The sequence below is a fragment of the Metopolophium dirhodum genome, chromosome 4, assembly GCF_019925205.1.
Source record: "Metopolophium dirhodum isolate CAU chromosome 4, ASM1992520v1, whole genome shotgun sequence".
NCBI lineage: Eukaryota > Metazoa > Arthropoda > Insecta > Hemiptera > Aphididae > Metopolophium > Metopolophium dirhodum.
Window position 1 is genome coordinate 15,735,989 of NC_083563.1, and position 20,101 is coordinate 15,756,089.

General features: G+C 27.3%; 1 protein-coding gene across 1 annotated transcript in view; it reads left to right on the forward strand.

Moving 5' to 3' along the window:
• The window catches only part of LOC132943392 (protein amalgam-like), a 365,040-nt gene that overhangs the window by 17,836 nt on the left and 327,103 nt on the right, over window positions 1–20,101 (forward strand). The gene's annotated exons all lie outside the window — the stretch shown is intronic.

The window sequence follows — 20,101 nt, forward strand, 5'->3', positions numbered from 1 at the left end:
TACCTAATTTAGTAAGTAGTTATTTAAGAACAATCTTAGATTTAAATAGTAATTTAGAAATCTTAAAGGTCTAACTCACCTAGTATACCTATAATATACGTCGGTAAATTTATACAAAAAACATTTATTGTAGGTATATAAAAAGTTTTTTGTTCGGTGCACATTTTTAAATTAATTGGTTTAGTCGATAAATTATAATTTTCCTGTATATAACATATTATGTTTCTTCTTCTCGCTCTATTATTGTATAATTACTTTTAGTTTGTAAATAACACTAGGCTAATAATCTATGTAATTGAAGCCTTAACCATTAATAAAAAAAAAAAAAAACGTCGGTAAATGTATACAAAAAACATTTATTGTAGGTATATAAAATGTTTTTTTGTTTGGTGCACATTTGTGCATTTGTATTTTAAGAGTGTACCAGCTACCTACTAACATTTTTTGAGATGCACACAATATTTAAGTTATTTACCGTGTTTGATATATTATTATAATATGCACTGTGCATAAAAATCAAAATATTACTGTACTATAACACATTAATGTAGAAATAATTCGTGTACAGTAAACCTGCAAATCGGTTCTGAAATAAAAATAATGCACTGCATAAAACATCAAAGGTTCTTCTCTTAAGCCAATCGTTTTGAATATTTCGGTATAGTCGTTTGAGATGTCGTAAAAAAAAAAAAAAACCGTATTTATCCACCAAGTTTGTATTCAAAAGTTTTATGCGGTCAACGGTTTTTTTTTTTTTTTTGTCTCACTGGACCGGCACAATAAAAGATGTCCGCTTAGCAGTATACAAGAGAAAAACGTATTTTCTTGTTCGGCAGTTTTACTAATGGCGTTTGGAAACAAAGAAATTTCCCTAAAGGGCTTATGCGTCACGGTCGGTGAAATCCGTATTCATCTTACGCTTTTTTTTTCGTCACCCAATCTGTTTATCAATGCGAAATGAGTCCGAAATTGGTAACGTCGCTCAGCGGGTGAGTGGGGGTTGTGAGGGGGGTAGCGTCGGGGAAGGAAGAAACTGGCTTGGGAGGGGTTAGAGGAGTAACGATTGAAAAGCAACCATATCCTATGGGACAAGGAAGAGCAAAATTGCATTTCTGTCCGGTCAATAAAACTTTACAACTTATTACTTCCGCAAAATCTATCCCATGTGAAATCGAAGGGAACAATCGACAATGAACTTAAAACACGTAGGCGAATAAAAAATCGAGAATAAAACCAGACCAGATTTCGGGGGATGATTTAAGACATTATTTCCAAGTGGCTAAGGTAAAGAAGTTTTTCCACTTTTTTCAATCCAACTCTTAAATAGGATGTAGGATGGATGAACAGCTTTCGCTCTTTAAATAGGGCTTTTATTTTCTTTACATAAGCTTCAATTGTTTTCTTAGCCCTTTGAATATTCAAAGACTATAGATTTTGTGACATTTACACTACAGGAATGGTATTGATTGGTATTTTTTTTTAATATTCAGTTTCCAAATTCATTTGATTAATTGTGTTGTATGGTTTTAAATTAGTAATGGGTTTTATACCGTCATACCTTGTTAAATATTGTTTTTTATCATAAAATAAACATTGTTTTATCGTAAAAAAGAAAAAAAATATTATTATACTTTTATATTTTGAATGGAGTGTCAGAAAATGTACAAAATTAAAAATGAAATAGGATTTCAATAAAATAGACGGTTAACAAAATTTCAAAAGTTTCCACATTGTTTTCGAATTAATTCAAACTTGGTAAATATATAACAGGGTAAAAAAAATATATATTCATATTCAAAAATATTATGATCGGATATACATAATGTCTTATTTTCTTTGTATCTGGGTTTAGAAAATTCACTTTTCTGAATTTGAATTGATTATAATAATATATTTTCGACATGAAGGTTTAATAAATTATTAACGCATCATGGATAAAAATATTAATTTATATTTGTATATAATACAATTTCGCAGTCAGTAATATACTTTTGAAGGATGCATATTACGTTTTTCTTTATATTATATTTATGCTTGGGCAATATATTATTCATGGGATTCTGAGACTAATATTTATCAATGAAATGAATCCTTTTATCAGATGTTCGTTATTATTTAATTGACGTTCTGCTTTATAGTGTTCAATTACAGAACCCAACTATAAATGTATAAAATAAAGTTTTGTGTAGTATAATTAACATTGCATTATATGTTATTATATTCCTTTAGGGATTCTGTTGTCCTCATTTAAAGATAAGTAATTAATCTGATTATATCGAATGATATATGAAATGGTTAATGAATAAATCCATGGCATATAATGTATAAAATATTAAGTGGCCAAAATTTCTAGCAAACACCAATAATTAGCTTAATTGAACATATTTTACAATAATATGTTAATTTTTTTAATTAAGCATTAATTAATAATTATTGTGATGAGTAAATCCAAGTACCTGCCGATATGCTTTGATGTTCAACGATATTATAATGTACGATAAACGAACAATTAATAGTTTGAAATGCCGCGAGAATATACAATTACTTACAGTTACTGTACAACGCAAGTTAATGAGATATTATATTTTTCTTTGAATTGTTGTAATTAAATACAAATTAACAAAAACATAGTATACTTATAAAATATTTTTATATTTTTTATTATACAAATCCGGTAAAACAATAACTATGACCTACTATTATAGTCTTTGTTGATTAAATGCAAATGCTTAATCGGCGTATGATAAAATACAATATAATAGATCATAATTTTGCGTATTTCTCTGTAGGTATTATATTATTGTACAGCTTTATAGTTTATATTACTCTTCATCTGCGATAAAACGACCTACACAAGCTGATTTTATTGGCAAAACTTTTAGCATAACGCCTTATACGTTTCTTGTGTAAGCATACGTATGAAATAAAGTAGGCGTGCAAGAGTTGCTTAAAAATTATTACTTTTGTTAGTTTTCTAGGAAATCAATAAACAAAACCACTTTTTTAGATAACTACGCACTTCGTATTGTATAAATAGATTTGCGTATACTTCAATTTTATTAGCTCTGTGGTATTCTAAATTCTTATTTGTTTGGAGCTGTATTATTTTATTGATGCCAAGTATTGGTATTTAAATACTATAATATAATATTGTGATATTAGTACATTATACTGCACAAAAAAAGATCCTCATTAAATATATACCTAATATAAAATATGTTTGCTTTTAATCTACCCCCCACCCAAGCCTTAAGACGTATGTTATTATTATTTATTTGAATTATAGATTAGCATAGGTATGCTCCAACTAATAGAATTTTAAATTGCCACTAATAAAAATACGTCAGACATACCTGCAGAAATTTTACAATATTACAGACATGCAATTACATTTTTTTTTATTAACATTAAATAAATTCATCCCCTCCTGTCTTTGTCTGATAGGTTTGAAAACTGTTCCGATATCTTGAAAATCAATCTAAACTTAGTGTTTATAACTGATTTGAAAAATATTAGTATATTCTTCGAATCGTCATACCAAGTCGGGAGATTGCGTTAAGTTTCCCCTTCAAAACAGTTCTTAGTATTTAATATTTGAAAATTATAAAAGCTACCTACCAAATATTAAATGGTTTTCATCTAATTAGCTAAATGTCAGCACATTTAAATAATCAACTGTACAAAGACGGGTGGGGGGAGGACAACTTCACGGACATACATACATAATATATAACGCATTAATTTATAAATTTCTGACTGATGAGTGATAATTATAGATCCATAATCGTAAATAAATTCACTAAATAAGAAATTAGAAAATACCAAATGGCTAAACAACAAACAACAACTTTAAGATGATATCTTAGGTACTAATCTAATATAACATTCAAGTTTTCAACTGTTCTGCCATAACTGCATTTCTGCAACGTGGAACCAGACAGTTTAATAAGTACCATTTTTTCTTGATTTTTAACGTACCTACGTTTAGCGTATCAGATTATTTGGGATTATTATGTTTAAAAACTAGGTAAATGTATGTTTCTGTCCTTACCCCATCGTTAGGTTAACGGTTTTGATTTGATTAATTTTTAATAATTTATGCAAAAATCAATTAAATGTAATTTAGAATTTAATATTATATAACATAATAGAGTATAATAATATAGGAGTTCATTGGAATTTATTTTACTTGTAGAATATAATAAAAATACACATATGACTAAGTTTCTTTTAAATGAACGTTTTCTACATTAAATCAACCACAATAGTTCTACCATCTCAAGTTGTATTTAAAGTCACTGATACGTCGATATGATGTATATAATACTGCGCTTATGTGCATGCTAATGTATATTATGATGATGTTCTAAAATAAATAATTTTAATTATAGTTCTTACACATAATTCATTATTCGATTATTTTTCTGAAAAGACAGTTTCGTTGTTATTTTATTTTCATGATATTGATAATATTAAAACTAAATTATACACACTGCGTTTGAATAAAAACTAACATTTATAAATCAATTGAGATGACTAATTATAATTCAATTATGTGGCAGATGTTTTGAAAAATTCAAATGAGTTTAAACCATTCATTGTTTTATTGCTTTAAATATTATAAAACTTCACATTTCAATGAAAAGGTTTTTTTTTTTTTGATTATAATTTTAGATGGATTATATTTTAAACTGTAATGTGGTCCGGTAGTTTTTTTTTTGTTATGATTCAAAAAATGTCTAGATAAACGGAATATTTAAAACAAATTTGTCAAATACTGGGACGCTTTATCAAGTTTGTAAACATATTAAAGCGGAAACATCAGTATCCAAACACACGAGATATGAAAGGGAATGAGTTGTCCACAGTACATTTAGTTGAGAGCGCATAATATGATATGATACCATTGTATCGTGTAACATGGCTCTTAGACATTATCAATCATTTTTTTTTTTAACCAGTCAATATTTACTTGGAAGCATGACCTTTTGATATTCGTAATATTAATAACTAGGGCGCCACATAGCTGGTGACATTTTATGCAGTCTGCTCTTTTTAAAATAAAACAACTTGCTTGTTTTTGGCACGTTTAATGCGTTTGTAGAATAAATTGTCGGACTGAATTTCATCGAAAATGTCCAAAAGATACAAAATTCTCAGAATATAATAAACGTTAGTAAATATGTCAAAAAGGCTAAATGTGATTTAGAAAATAAAAAAAAAATCTAAAAAGTACTCAAGATTTGTCTTTTTTATTATTAGTTTTATAACTTTGCTCCCTATAAAGGCAAACGAATGGCAATACTAAGAAACATGAGATGAATATAAAACAATACACACGAGTACATATGACCATTTGGGTAAATATTGGAATTTATAATAACTTAAAACAATTTTTACATAGATTTTCACTATAGAAAATTTAAAGTAGCTGACAACTGTAAATTTGAAATATGTTTACCATCAGAACATAACTGTAAGACAAACCTTATCACATATAGTACACAGTTTTAGGTATTGTACGCACCTTAATTTTCCTTGTAAATCATGACGTGTTGGAAAAGAAAAAGAAAAAAGTGGGTGTTGCGTCCACTTAACTCGTGCATTTTTTTTTTTATATTCAATTCTCGGTATATTATAATGATTGATAGAATTATTTATCGAGTTAAGGGTTGGCACTTCTTATCAGTGTGTTACGTGTCTTGTTATGTGCTTTTCACTCGCCACTTGTACATTCATGAGTTGTACGCTATTTTTTCCTAAAATATGACAATATTTTATGTGATTTAGTGACGTTCATATATACCGCTAACCGTGTCAATTTGTCGTCAAAATTTAACAGTATTAATTCAATTTTATAAATCGATTCGCCTATCCCCAAAAACCTATACAGCTATATTATTATGTAATATTTACGCATAATAATAATTGTCGATCAAAACAAATCGTGTCAATATTTTCAGAGATATTTCAATGTTATTCGCTTGGTTTTCGGTCGCAGTTTCACCGTATCGCTCTATTGCGTCATACCGTGAGTAATAAAATCAATGCAATAAGAAACTATAAATAATAAGGTTTGGATTAAGCTCTGGCGATGAATTCAAACGACCATAATTCCAACCTAGTCAAATGAAATGAACAAACTTGTCCTCGACATGTTGGCTATGAGTCGAGTATAAAATACGAGTTCTAACAAGTTTTAAGTCATGTGTAGTGGTGTATAGGTACCTACAACAATTAAATTCTACGTGCCCGTTCAAAACCATTCAACCATTCATAAACGCAATTTGTAAATGTTATGTTGCACCTCCCTCACGTCCACAAACTTGTATTCGTTCTTAAACTTCTGAGTTTCAATTTATTAGAAATTACAAACATGAATGAGTTTTGTAAATGTATATAGTAAGTAAGTACTAACTTTCTAATAACGGTTTTATTAATCTGTAATTAAATTATTGTTCCGGAAATAATGGTTAATTATACAAATGTGCATGCTAGTATAATAATAATAGTAATAAACTAATACATTTCGTTTTGAAAAAATAAATAAACTTCTTACCAGCACACAATATTACGCATTTTTTCAGCGACGATCAGGTAGTTTCTCAACATTGGATGCGATAATTACGTAATAATAATATAAGTTCATTATTTTTGTATTTAACCAGCTGATATAATAGGTAGTAAGATATTATATTTTATACTAATATTATATTTTATTGATTCTAGATTATAATTATAATTATTTATGTGACTATGACGTACATAATATGGCTTAGAATATATTTTTTTACATAGATTATTAGTTAAATAACACTCAATACTAATTTCTAGTACTATATTATGGACTTTATTGTTTTTATAACTAATTAAATTTGTTTGAGACTATTTATTTTGTTTTTGGTTTTCAATACATTATAATATTTGAAATCTATACTAAAAGTTTTTAATTTGTCATCAATGTCAAACATCAAAACAGGTTGTAATTTAAATTTGTATAAAAAAATACGATATTTTACATATTATTTTGTGTTTACGGGATAATTTCTATTAAAAAAGTTTTATGTTGATAATTTTATCAATTTAATATTATAATAAGTTCAATAACATGTTTATGACTTTTTTTAAGGGAAATTTATAATTATGTAACAATGTTTTAATTCTACATAAATGTATAAACAATGATTTATTGTTTTTATTATAATATTATGTACTTGAACAGAGACACAGTTACATTATTTTTTATTTTTTCTACCTGGATATTTTTTTTGTTTTCTTATATAAACCATGTGGGATACACCATAGGATATTAGTTTAAATATGTTATATATATAAAAAAAACAGGATTTATTTATATTTATGTGCATGAAAATGTGTTATATGTTTACCTAGATAAGCACAGGTATTATGACAAAAGGGTGTTGAAAGTCCAACACTGCACGCGTACAACAAAAGCTTATAATGCCTTAAGTTACAACTCTGATTTAGTTTTTTTTTCAAACATTCTTGAATGAAATAATACATAATGGATTAAAAAAATGTCGTTTTTGTTTTAAAATCTCAAATTGATTTTGTTGGATCTGGGACAATGCCTTTAGTTTGAAAATAGTATAAAATATAAAAAAATAAGTATTGACCAAATGTCAATATTAAAAAGAAAAATTATTTTGATAATTTTGATTTTATATCGTTATAAAGTTAAAAAATCAAAAATAAATATAACACGTGTATTACGTTATTACACATAGTTGCATGTTTTGGATGATTATTTAATTTGATATTCTATTAATAATATAATCTGAATGAGGTTGACGTTAAATAAGACTTCTGTGTCGTAAAAGTAAAACTTATACTAATTGATGCACGTACCTTAGTACACGTGTGCACAACTTACTAGGTACAAGGTCGCTAGTATTACGTTAAATGTTAACGTTAAACGTATTTTCTTTTAAGTTTACACGTGTTCAATACTTTGCAATAATAAATTATGAAAACCATCTTAAAGTCACCAAAACAGAATATACTACTTAAATATCATATAGTTTATAAAAAACAATGAACATGAAAAGAATGGTTAAAGGTTAGTTTAAGTACAACTGCTGTATGTTGTAATCTAACTAAATTATACCATCATAATTTAATTTTAATTATGAAAAAGGGTATTAAATATTTGTATTAAGATATTTACAGTAATTAAGTTAATTCTAGTAAGCTATTTCGAATGATGACTCTAAAGTTAAACACAAGGTAAAATGTATTTAGTCTGAGCATAATAATTTGTTCTAGATATATTTTTTTTTGTAAGCTCCATAACAATGAACTTTTTATAATATTTTGTGTTATAACTTCCCATTTACATATGTAAGTATAATTTCAGATAATATAATCATGATTAACTATAATTATAGGATATTAGTATGTGCGTAGTTTGGTTTTAATTACACCCGAAACAGTGCTAGGTAAATGTATACTTACTGAATATTTTCACAAACATAAAATGATTTTACGGCCAATTTGTTACTAATTATAACAATTTACTACTTTTTGAATAAACGCATATATCTATGTAAAATTATAATGATAAATATAAATGTAGCATATACAATAGTAATATACATAGTGTCTCACACTCTAATTTAATTATTATTAAGATATTAAATAATAAATTAATAACTAGGTAGGTAAATTTAGGTAGGTAGTAATTTTTGGCTATTATATTTTCATAACAATGTATTTATTAGAAATAAGTAATAATGCGATATACCAAAATAGTTTTGTCAAATAATTTTATTTTTATATTCATATTTGAATCTATTACATAAGTTACAATAAAATACATTGAGTACATATTATTTTATACGATATTTAGTATTGTTGAATTCCAAAACCCATATTGCATACGATTATATTAGATTATTTTAAAATTTAGTTGAAATATTTAATTTTAACAATCATTATAGTGCCACAATTCTATATGTTCAAGTACAATGATTATTATATTGGAACAATATGGATCACTTATAACAATTATAATATGGTAGGATGGAAAAGTATAAATCATAAAAGTATTTTGATATCCTCTTCTCGAAAATCAGATTACAATTAGATGGTTATTGATTTAACAACGGATTGATTTTTTTTCGTTGTTTTTCTTCAACAATATATCAATTCATGTGGAAATGACAATCATACACAGATTTAACTTTACAAGTAATGTTATTTTCTGTTTTTCACTGGTTTAAAAATGCAATTAAAAACGTTGCTAAACTTAAAAATTTAAATTAGGAATTTAAACTCATCAGTTTTTTTTATAGAATATTGAATGATTTTAACTAACCTTGAGTCATCTTAGTACAATAATTTATCATTATTTTCAAATGTATGATAATATAACAGTAGGTACTTATTAATCATTATTTTTATGAAAATATACAATGTGAAATTACTAGATGAATGACTAATAATGAATAATCTCTTAACGTGTTTCATTCTATTATCATATATTATTATACTGGTGGCCGTGCACTTATCATCCAAACTTCAACAATAGCTTATCAAAGCCTAACGATGCCGTTCCCTATTCTAAACAGGAAGTCTAAATTACAGGGAAAAAATGTTCTCTACTGATCAATTGTGAGCAAGCACTGCATCCACTGCTTACATATTATGCTTGTCTTGTTTAGAGAAATTGTCCACAAACCCACTTAAACAAACACTAAAAAGTGGCATACATTTTAAAATACAACCTTCAGAATAATAACAAATGCTCCGTGGCTTGTAAGAAACCTTAACATACACAAATACCACGAAATTCCAAAACTTCAAGACCACATTGAAAATTCGGTTGAAAGTTTCTTCAACTCCTTTCTCAAGTCAACAGGTTCAATGCATTGCCATCTCAGGACCACCACTCTAAACTCCTACTATATAACGAAGATGTTCTCATAACTTAATTATTTAAACTCCACTTAACGTATAGTATTAATAGCTACAAATCACTTAGTTACTATCTACTCCATTATTAGTAATTAATATTATTGATCTTAATAATTAGTAAGACGAAATATGTACATATAATTATGATCATCCTAAAGTAAAGATACCTAGAGCAAGCTAGAAATGTAATTTCGTATACAAATATAAATAATACTTTTAATCATATTAATTATTTTTTTTCTTTAACTAAGTTTCAGATAAATTTCAAAATCTAGTAAATTTGAGAAAAACATTTTTATAGCTGCTCAATGATGTTTACAATATTTTTGTTTAGTATGGATACGCAATAATGATATAGTTTCTACAAATAATATCATAATATTATGTTAACATAAATGTGGATTAGGGTGATTTCATTTTTTTTACCATTTAATACAAAGTTATTAAAAAATATAATATAACATATACATCAAAAGCAAATAATACATTTATTGGTAAACTTGTTTGTTAAACTAAATTGATTATCCTTTAAATTTTATGTCATCATCTATCACTGTCTCAATAGTTATTACTTTCCATTTTTCTTTTTTATCTGAACACATTTTTTGATTAGCGGATTAAATTAATAATATCAATCAATTTAATTAGGATATGTACAGTTAAATTTATTTTAAAAGTATAACCAACATCGTTATTATTTACCTTAAGACAAACATTTTTATTTACACAAATGAAAAATATAATCAAGTTCGATTTAAGTAGCTGTATAACATATAATATTATATTAAATGCAAATCAATATTGGTAGATATAAAAACCGATAGAGTCATCCAGTTAACGGGAGGAAAGTGATATGCTGAGAGAATATAAATAAAACTCAATAAATCACTAAAAGTAGTAGAAACTTGATTGGTTGTTATTTTGAAAATGTCATGATTTATAACGGGCTGGTAGGATATTTCCGATTTGGGTCGCGATGGTTACGAGTAAACGGATACGCGGTACGAATAAACAGGACCCAGGATCTCCCCTAGGCAAACACCTCTAAGCGTGCCAAGACTTATAACCATTATTATTCTAGTATATGTATATGTTATGCTGTAGTTACTTTTTTATTTTTATTATTTTTTTTTTTTGGACATGTAATTTATAGATCAACTTAATATTACATCTAACAGGTGCGCAATTTTTGATAAATAAATCAATTGAAAAGAAATCAAAAGTTATTTTAAATTTATACAATTTTCAAAGTGCAATATGTTTAAGTTATCACATAACCAATAGTGAAATGTTATATTATCTATACTAGTTAGGGCATGTTATTTTACACGATAGTCAATATATTATTATTATTTTATTATAATAAATGTGCACTTCAAATATAATGTTAAATTATAACTAAAATTAAATGTGTCATTAATGCACCGATACTGATCATAAATCGTAAGTATTTACGTTTTTCTTACTACACTGTTGTCATTTAAATTTTCAACGGAGTTATATATTTTATAAATTACATGATAAAGCAGGCCAAACAAAATGAGTTAGACTTTATGCTTGAGATGAAAATATGTTTATAATAATAATATAATGTTATATATGTAGTTCCTACAGAATATTTAGTATAAATATGATCTTGTTCATTTTAAAATATTTAAATTATTCCACAAGTATGAATAAATAACATTATGATAATAAGATACGAGTCCGTACAAAATCACGGTAATTCTCGTATTAAGGAATAAACGATATTGAGCCCTTTGAATTTACAAAAATATGAAGCCTAAAATTACATATTTTATTCATCTAGATTGTATTTATAACAACAAACAATCAAGTACAAAGCGAGAAAGTTAATATTGTAAGCTCGATACATCTGAAGAAAGAAGAATAATAATTTGACTTTAACTTCTAATATAAGTTTTTTTTTTATAATGAATAAAAGCTTTTAATATATATATTATATATTACCTAGTTAATTATGTTGTTGGAATATAGGCATACAGAATTAATGAAAACATGCGAAGAATAAGACCTGTTCGCAGAGTACTATATTAGGTTTATTAAAAAATGGAAATGTTATCAACTATAAACTATTAAAAAAACTACAGATATTATATAATGTTGAGTACATGAAGTATACATAGCGGATCTGAATAGAGGTCAGAGGGATATTTAATTAATTTGATATCATTCAAATCAATATAATATTATTATATTAAAGACAATAAAATACGTCAACACAACTCAAAAGTATCACTAAATTATAATATATTATATACTACCTACTTTATCGAATTTGAAGTGAGCATGATATTTTTTTTGTAAACATATAATTATATAAATCCACAATTTATGGATCCATTGTGACAGACATGAATATAAGGCATTTGTAAACAATGATAAAACACGAGTAATACATTTTATGATACTAGATCAAATAGTATTACTTTTTGTTCTACTTACTGTTTTAAGATTTATTTATGTAAGTATACCTACGTTAAGCGTTAAACGCATTATATTTTCGTATCATATTATACAACGCTAAATAAATCTAATCAACAGAACTGTTAGTTACGACGTGATTAGGTATATTTATATATAGGTACATACCTAGTATTACCTACGGTTTAATTAACTAATTGCATTTTACATAATGCATTTTGCACGTTTGTGTGACTTTATAAGCAAAACAACCGTAGAACTATACAGCGTAGGCATAGATACTATTCACGTATAATTCTATACATTAATTTAGTTGATTATTTGAACAAAAATCGTGTCTCTGTTTCGCCCTGTTCCAGATGTATGGTTTTACGCGCAAAACAGTTAGCCAACTTATATAGAAAATATAATATTTAACTATTGGTATACAATAATGATTTGTCACGGCAAAATTCCGATGTAGGTACTCAATCATTACTATTGCAAGTAAATTAAATTGTTGCATAATATGCGAATGTATAGATGTCTAAGATATTTCAGTGGTAATAATATAACCTTTGTAATCGAATGCGACAACAGATTGTGCTAGAACATCACGACACTGTTTTGTAAATTATCACCGATATTACGTAGACGATGAAACAATAATATTCATTGTTATATATCCACAATACGTACTTATAACATTTGTTAGGGTACGGTACTTAATGTTGATTATATATTTATGGTATCCAAAACTCAAGAGCTCCTTGAGACAGTATTTTAAAAGTCTAGACTCCCGTTTTCTGTATGTTTTTCTTCAGTTTTTCCCGATTATTTTGCAAGGGGACAAGGCATAGGTCCTTTGAATTTGTTACTTTTTACCTCTCAAACTACCAACTAGATCTAATTTGAAATCAGAAACCACCCTCAAAGTAGAAGGTTAAAGCATTTTTCCTATTCCGAAAGGCGATGAAAGACACAACATTTTAAGTCAATATAATGATATGTTTAGCTCCACTCAAAATCTAAAACTGAAAAGTAGGTATTTGACGACTAGTGAACACGATAAAATTAATATTTTTAGTGAATTAAAATCAAAACAAATAGTTCCCAATAATTGTACAATTCAAGCATTATTAAGTATCCATCTAATATTTTGTCGGTATCTATATAGATAAATATAAACTTGACCGTAATCAGTAGGTGTTTTAAAGTAGTATAATTTATCAAGAACTTTTGAAAGTTTTAATATTTGTGATTTATTAGGTTGATGATATCACCACCTACACACACTTAAAATAATATTATGTATTATAATATTTTTTGAACAATCAAAGGTAAAAAAAAAATTTTTTAAAAAACTCCCAACTACTAAAATTACCTTTCTTGTACTGACGAATAGAGGGGACGAAGTGGCCGAGTAGACTAAGGCGTCGGTTGCGACGCGCACCGACGCCGGTTCAAAACCTTGGCCACGTGTGACATTTTTCTTCGGGCAAGTCACGGTGTCCGAAGAGAAGTGCTGCCATCTCCCACCCGGGCATGGAAGATACCTACGGGTGCCCACTAAAAAATCTACCTAACTACGTAAACGTGTTTAAGACCTACAGTACTCTCACACACAGTAAAAACCACCCAATGGCCTAAGTTGCCGTGGGTTAGTTAATAAAAATAAAAAAAAACATATATAAAGATTAGGTACTCTTTAAGGATAAGTGTTCTTCAAATGTTTGTTTTGTAAGCACCTATTTTTTATTCGTTATCAATTACCCATGTAATATAAACTTTGTATTATCATATTATCGATTCGATCGTTCTATGTACTATACGCATAACAATATCGAGTTTGTGTTTACATTTTTACTTCTCGTAAACGTTTTTTTAAACAATAATAATGACGGATACGTGCGGCGTAGCAGTAATTAGTGAAAAGGCATTAAAGGCTTTCGTTTGACGGGCCGAATCGTTTGCTCTGACGCCGTGGGATATACATTCGCACACTATACCTACTAGTCGTCGAAATGTGGTTTCCGGATTGTCTGGTTACCCATATCACGCCCTGCGATGTGACGGCGGTAAACGGAGTGAGTGGTTGGGGGGAGGGGGGGGAGCAAATAGTGTGTGGGATAGAACGATAGAAAGGGTATTTTCTGCTGAACTAATCCACATAGGAGTGTATATACACATGCTCACAACACTATAATGTAAACTGATGTGTATATACATATGCCATTTCCGGTTGACGATAACTCTGTTTCACGTATCTGGAAAGTGTGTGTGTGCGTGTGTGTGTGTGTGTGTGTGTGTGTGTGTGTGTGTGTGTGTGTGTGTGTGTGTGTGTGTGCGGCTCACACACACAACACAAGAGTTAATTGAACGAACAATTATCAGGTGTTGTTCATGTTCGAACTGTTGTTGCAGGATAAAAGGACGCACGTTTAACATTATACTATCTCACGCAGCAGCTTGTCGCCGTCGGAGGACGAATATTTTAACACCTGCACTTAAACGAAACCGTGCGTGTTTCTGTTTTTTTTTTTTTTTTTAATCATACTGTAAATATGATTAATATTGTAGATAATTATTAATTACTTTCGCGTAAGAATAATCTATTACTGTCCCGAAATCTATTTCGAATCTGAAACTTGATTATTAATTATATTCATATAACAATCTAGTAGGTACGTGATGGTATTTTAGATCCATTATTTTTATGGATTTTCTTCATTTTTTGTTAAAATATACATTTATTACATCGAAAATATAATATATTGATTTAAAAAACATAGGTAACAGTCAAACACAACTGACGGAATGTCGCAAGTACAAACAGGGGAACAGGGAATGTTAAATACCCAATACCTTAGGTGAAGCCCTTGGACCAAAAACAGAAAACAATCAAAACATTTTATTGATTTCTATGAAAATCCAAATAGTATAATTTAATTCGAGTTGAAAAAAAAACTGGCTTATGTGAAATTTGACATAACTTGTGCAAGCCTGGAATATTCAGCTAGTATATTATTATATACCTATACAAATGGTACTTATACTATAATGTTATATTCATCACAATAAAAGTTATTTAATATGTATTTTCTTTGTAAATAAACCAAACAGAATCTCATTGTAAAACAATAAAAATAACGACAACCATTTCCTAACGTATTCATAAAATAATAATATAAATTATAATACAATATGAATTCATTCATTTTTATTTATGAATAATAACAATACCATACATGTTAACAAAAGTTAACAATCATTGTATTCATTGTATTGTGTATTAATTAAACACAATACAGGATTATTATTTATTGGTTAAAGTACAGTTAACTCGATATACGATATTACCATTACGCATAGGCTTTTTACTTTGTCCACAAGGTTATAACGTGTCATATGAATATTGATAAAAAAAAATAGTATTCACCTTAAAAGTACTCAATTATTAAAAGATAAAATGTAGCAGTAAAATGGATTATTTGGGAAATTATTGTTGGTCATATATGTAGTAGGTACAGTAAAGGAAAAATTGTGTGTAGTTAACACAACAAATATTATTGTGACGTTAAATACCCACGTCATGCTAAGCCAAATAAGCCGAAGTTTTTGTTGTTGTAAGGACTCCTGAAATCCACAATAATTGTGGAGTTTAATCATAAATGTACGTAAAACATTATCATCTGGTTGTATATAGTATTAAATTGTTAAATAAATTATGACCTCATTGATATGCCAATTATTCATATTCATCTAATTTACACATATTATTATTATATGAAACAAAACGATGTACCAAACTGAATTGATTTTAATTTTATCAACAAGTTGTATCTGACCAGTGTTTAACACTTTAGAACCGTATGTTAGCAGAGCTCTTGCAATTCTACTGTATTAAAATTTCAAACAATTAAGGAATATTAAATTTCCAACAATTGCGTTCTAGAAACCGTCTAACACTTATTACAGCCATATAGACATTACGCTCATGACCATTAAAAAATAAATCCTCTGAGATAATGAAATTCTGAGATCACAAATCTTATAGACAAGCTGAAACACCATTAGACACTATAATATGTATACGCTTTGACTTAATCGGATGTTTAAAGCGTAGAAACTTTACATATGTACACACATTTTGAAACATTTAATGTCATTCCATTAAAGTTGCACCGTTATTAAAACCTATCTAAATCCCGTTGATTTGCGATACAATAGTTATTATCCACCGAATGGTTAGTAAATATCCATATCATCAGCATGCAAAAGGAATTTTCATGAACAAAAACACTTACAATACCTATAGGTATAGTCATTATTGTTACATAATACATGCTACACAGCCCTGCGAGATGTCTTCGATGAAAGATGTATTCATACTTTTCAAAATATTTACTATGGATGAAAATAAAAACATCACACATAAAAATCAAGAATTTTTTTTACAAACATTTATATTACAACTGTGGCCATGATGTATTTATCTAAAACCGTCAAAAAGTCTGCATAAATTATACGAATTTGGCTGACAATTTCAACGATATTTATCTAGTGAAAATGGTGAATTTCTCGGTATAGATATGGTACGGTAAACGCCATATTAAGCTGATCATTAATAAATACTTTGGCAAAAGTGTCAGACAGTTTTGGCACCAAGTAAAGTTGAAACATAACATTGAATCGTTCTTCAGTAATTATTGAACTCGAAATGGATTTAAATTCCTAATTTTAAACGTCATCAATGTCCCTAACAAATATTTTTAGGTTAACAGCAGATATAAATAGCGTTTAAGTCACCAATAAAATCTAGGCGTAGGTTTTGTGCACATATAATTATCGATTAATAAAATTATAGGAATATAGAAATTACCTATTCACTAGATTTTATTATCGCATTAATGAATTAAAAACATTAAAAGAATTATATTTTTCAATTATATGATATAATGTTTATCAAACACACAATTTTAAACTTGATGACGTGAATCGCACACCCTGTGTTCTCATTGAGTGATATACTATCTTAATTTATTTTTGGGTATAAATTGCGGTTTCGATAACTGTTATTCAGTTTATATATTAATTATGTAACTAATTTTTTATTTATCTATGTTTGCTTACTATATTGTTTTATGATTCAAGTCATTTTTTAAATACACCACGTAAATTAATCAACATTAATGTATAACAAGACGTGTGAATGCTATTGATGGGTAATTTTATTTCAAATTATTAATTTTTATAATACGCGTTAGTAGATATCAGTATAATATACCAACATAATGGGAGAGAGAATTTTTTCCATTACCTAACTGAATAAAACGGACATTTTTATTGGACCCCTCCGATGTTGTTGTAACACAATTCAGTTTTGGTATGTTCAATTTGAACTTTAATTTTAAAAACGCTTGTGTTTGGATTTAAAACATTTTTATCATAATAATATTGAAGAAAATGTGAAAAAGTTTTATTTTGAATAGAATAAATACTTGTTTCCACCATTTTTCTACAAATGATTTCACAGTAGTTATCTATTACAGTTGTATAAAATTGTATTCGTATTAAACTTTATAGTTGTGATTTATCGTAATATTGTGTAATTTGCTATAAATAATTTTTTTTAACGCAGGCTAAACTATTTTCATTTTATTACAAGTAAATTACGAAAATAACAGTTTATTTTACAGAACAACATTACCATAAACTCATTATTGCCCGTAGTTCTATTATAGATTGTAAATATAATATTAATGAAATACACGAGGTTTAAAATATTTCATTTTATATAGCAATACATTTTAAATGTCGGAATAAATCGATTATTTTGATTATTTAATGTCCAATATTTAAAAATCCTAGTGGCATTTATTGTTATCTAATAGTCTTCACAAAAAATAAAATGTTCTTTAAAAACCAATTAATTTTGTAACACAAAATGTATAACAAATAAACCCAACAATAATGATAATAATATGCAATACTTCCTTACGCCGAGGTAAGCAAATATAAGAGTGATGCAAGTATCACATGCAACACTTGATCTCGATAACATTACCCTACCAGCAATTATTTATTATTTTTTTTTTTCACTGAAAGTTCAGTGGTTTATTAATTACATAGGCACATTAATGATAATAATGACGAGTTATTACTGTACGAGAATATTTTCACCATCTTTGATGCAAGGCTATAATAATATTATCATGAGAATAATTAACCCAAATAACCATCGATATCTTAGTTCGATATGTTGACTACTAACTACTGTAGCTTTTAAAGTGTGTCTTTCGATGTTTGCTAACATTATAATAAATTATTATACCTGCCACAGCTGAATATTACTTTATAAATATACAAAAAACACACGAAAATATTAACATTTCTTATTATTTTTAATTATACACAATATTATGGTGTACGCAACTATTATATTATTATTGGATTTGAAAAAAGCTTAATTGATTGCATTTATTTTAAAAGCCTATTATAATCTAACTATAGGTATTTAAAAACCTTTGAAGTTATGTTATGTACATATTTTTCATCATAACGCAGAATAGAAAATTATTGTTATTATTGGTTTTTTTTCTTATATTATATTCATTATTATCGTTAGAATTTGCTAACAATATTATCGTCTTACGTGTAACTACAATGACGACAAAAAGGTACAAAAACTGAGTTCGTCTCTGCATTTTAGTGTTTACCTGTTTTATATTCATCAAGTGCTTGCAGTGGTATTTTTCCTTTTGATTTAAACAAATTATTATAAAATAATTAAATGTGAAATGGTATAAACCCTTTTTAGGTATTCATGACTAATTAAAAATGTCTCAAATAATTCAGAGGACGTAAAATCCACAGCGTTGTTTCCTTACAAACAAAACTCCAACATACCAAATTTGCATTCAGCAGAACCAAATTTGAGTCATTATATTAGAGTAAATGTAGACGCATTATCAAAATAAAAATTTAGAAAACAATAATCTGTAATTATACGTCGGTTTATGATGTTTCGATTTTTAAGAGAGTTAGCTATGAGAGTTTTTAAATTGTAATATTTTGATTCTCATAATATTTGCTTAAAAAGTATTAAAAAATCGTAAACAACTGGTGGTGTACAAAAACATGCAGATGATATTATTTTCATTTAGTTTGATAATAGATCAATCCACTCTAATATGCATATAACTTCATGAAGTTAAAATCATAAAATGTATTCTACCGAATAAAATTTTACTATATTGTACGTTTGTAAGACGGTATAACACATGCGGGTATAGAGTTCTATTAAACTTACTAATGATAACGCCTGTCCCTTATTAAATGTTTTTGGATTTGAAGATACTATCGTACGATCCATCGTAATTTAATATTCAATACATATTTTGTTGTTTGTTGTATGTAGGAACCTTTTACGTTTAATTTATATATTATTGTAAACTATAATATTTTAATTAGGTATTAAAAAAAAGAATTATTATCGTCAATTTGTAAATAAGATAAAATATTATATTATACTTTATTTGAATACGTTACATTTATTACAATGCTATTATTCATATAGAATAATTTGATTTTTTACACATTGTTTAGTATACGTTGATTTACATTATGCCATCCAAAGTTATGTATTTATAAAAATTTGTAAATTTGTATTTTTTTTTCTATAAATAATAACATTTTAAGTGAAGATACAATAATACCGATCTTTGTCTTTTAGATTCAT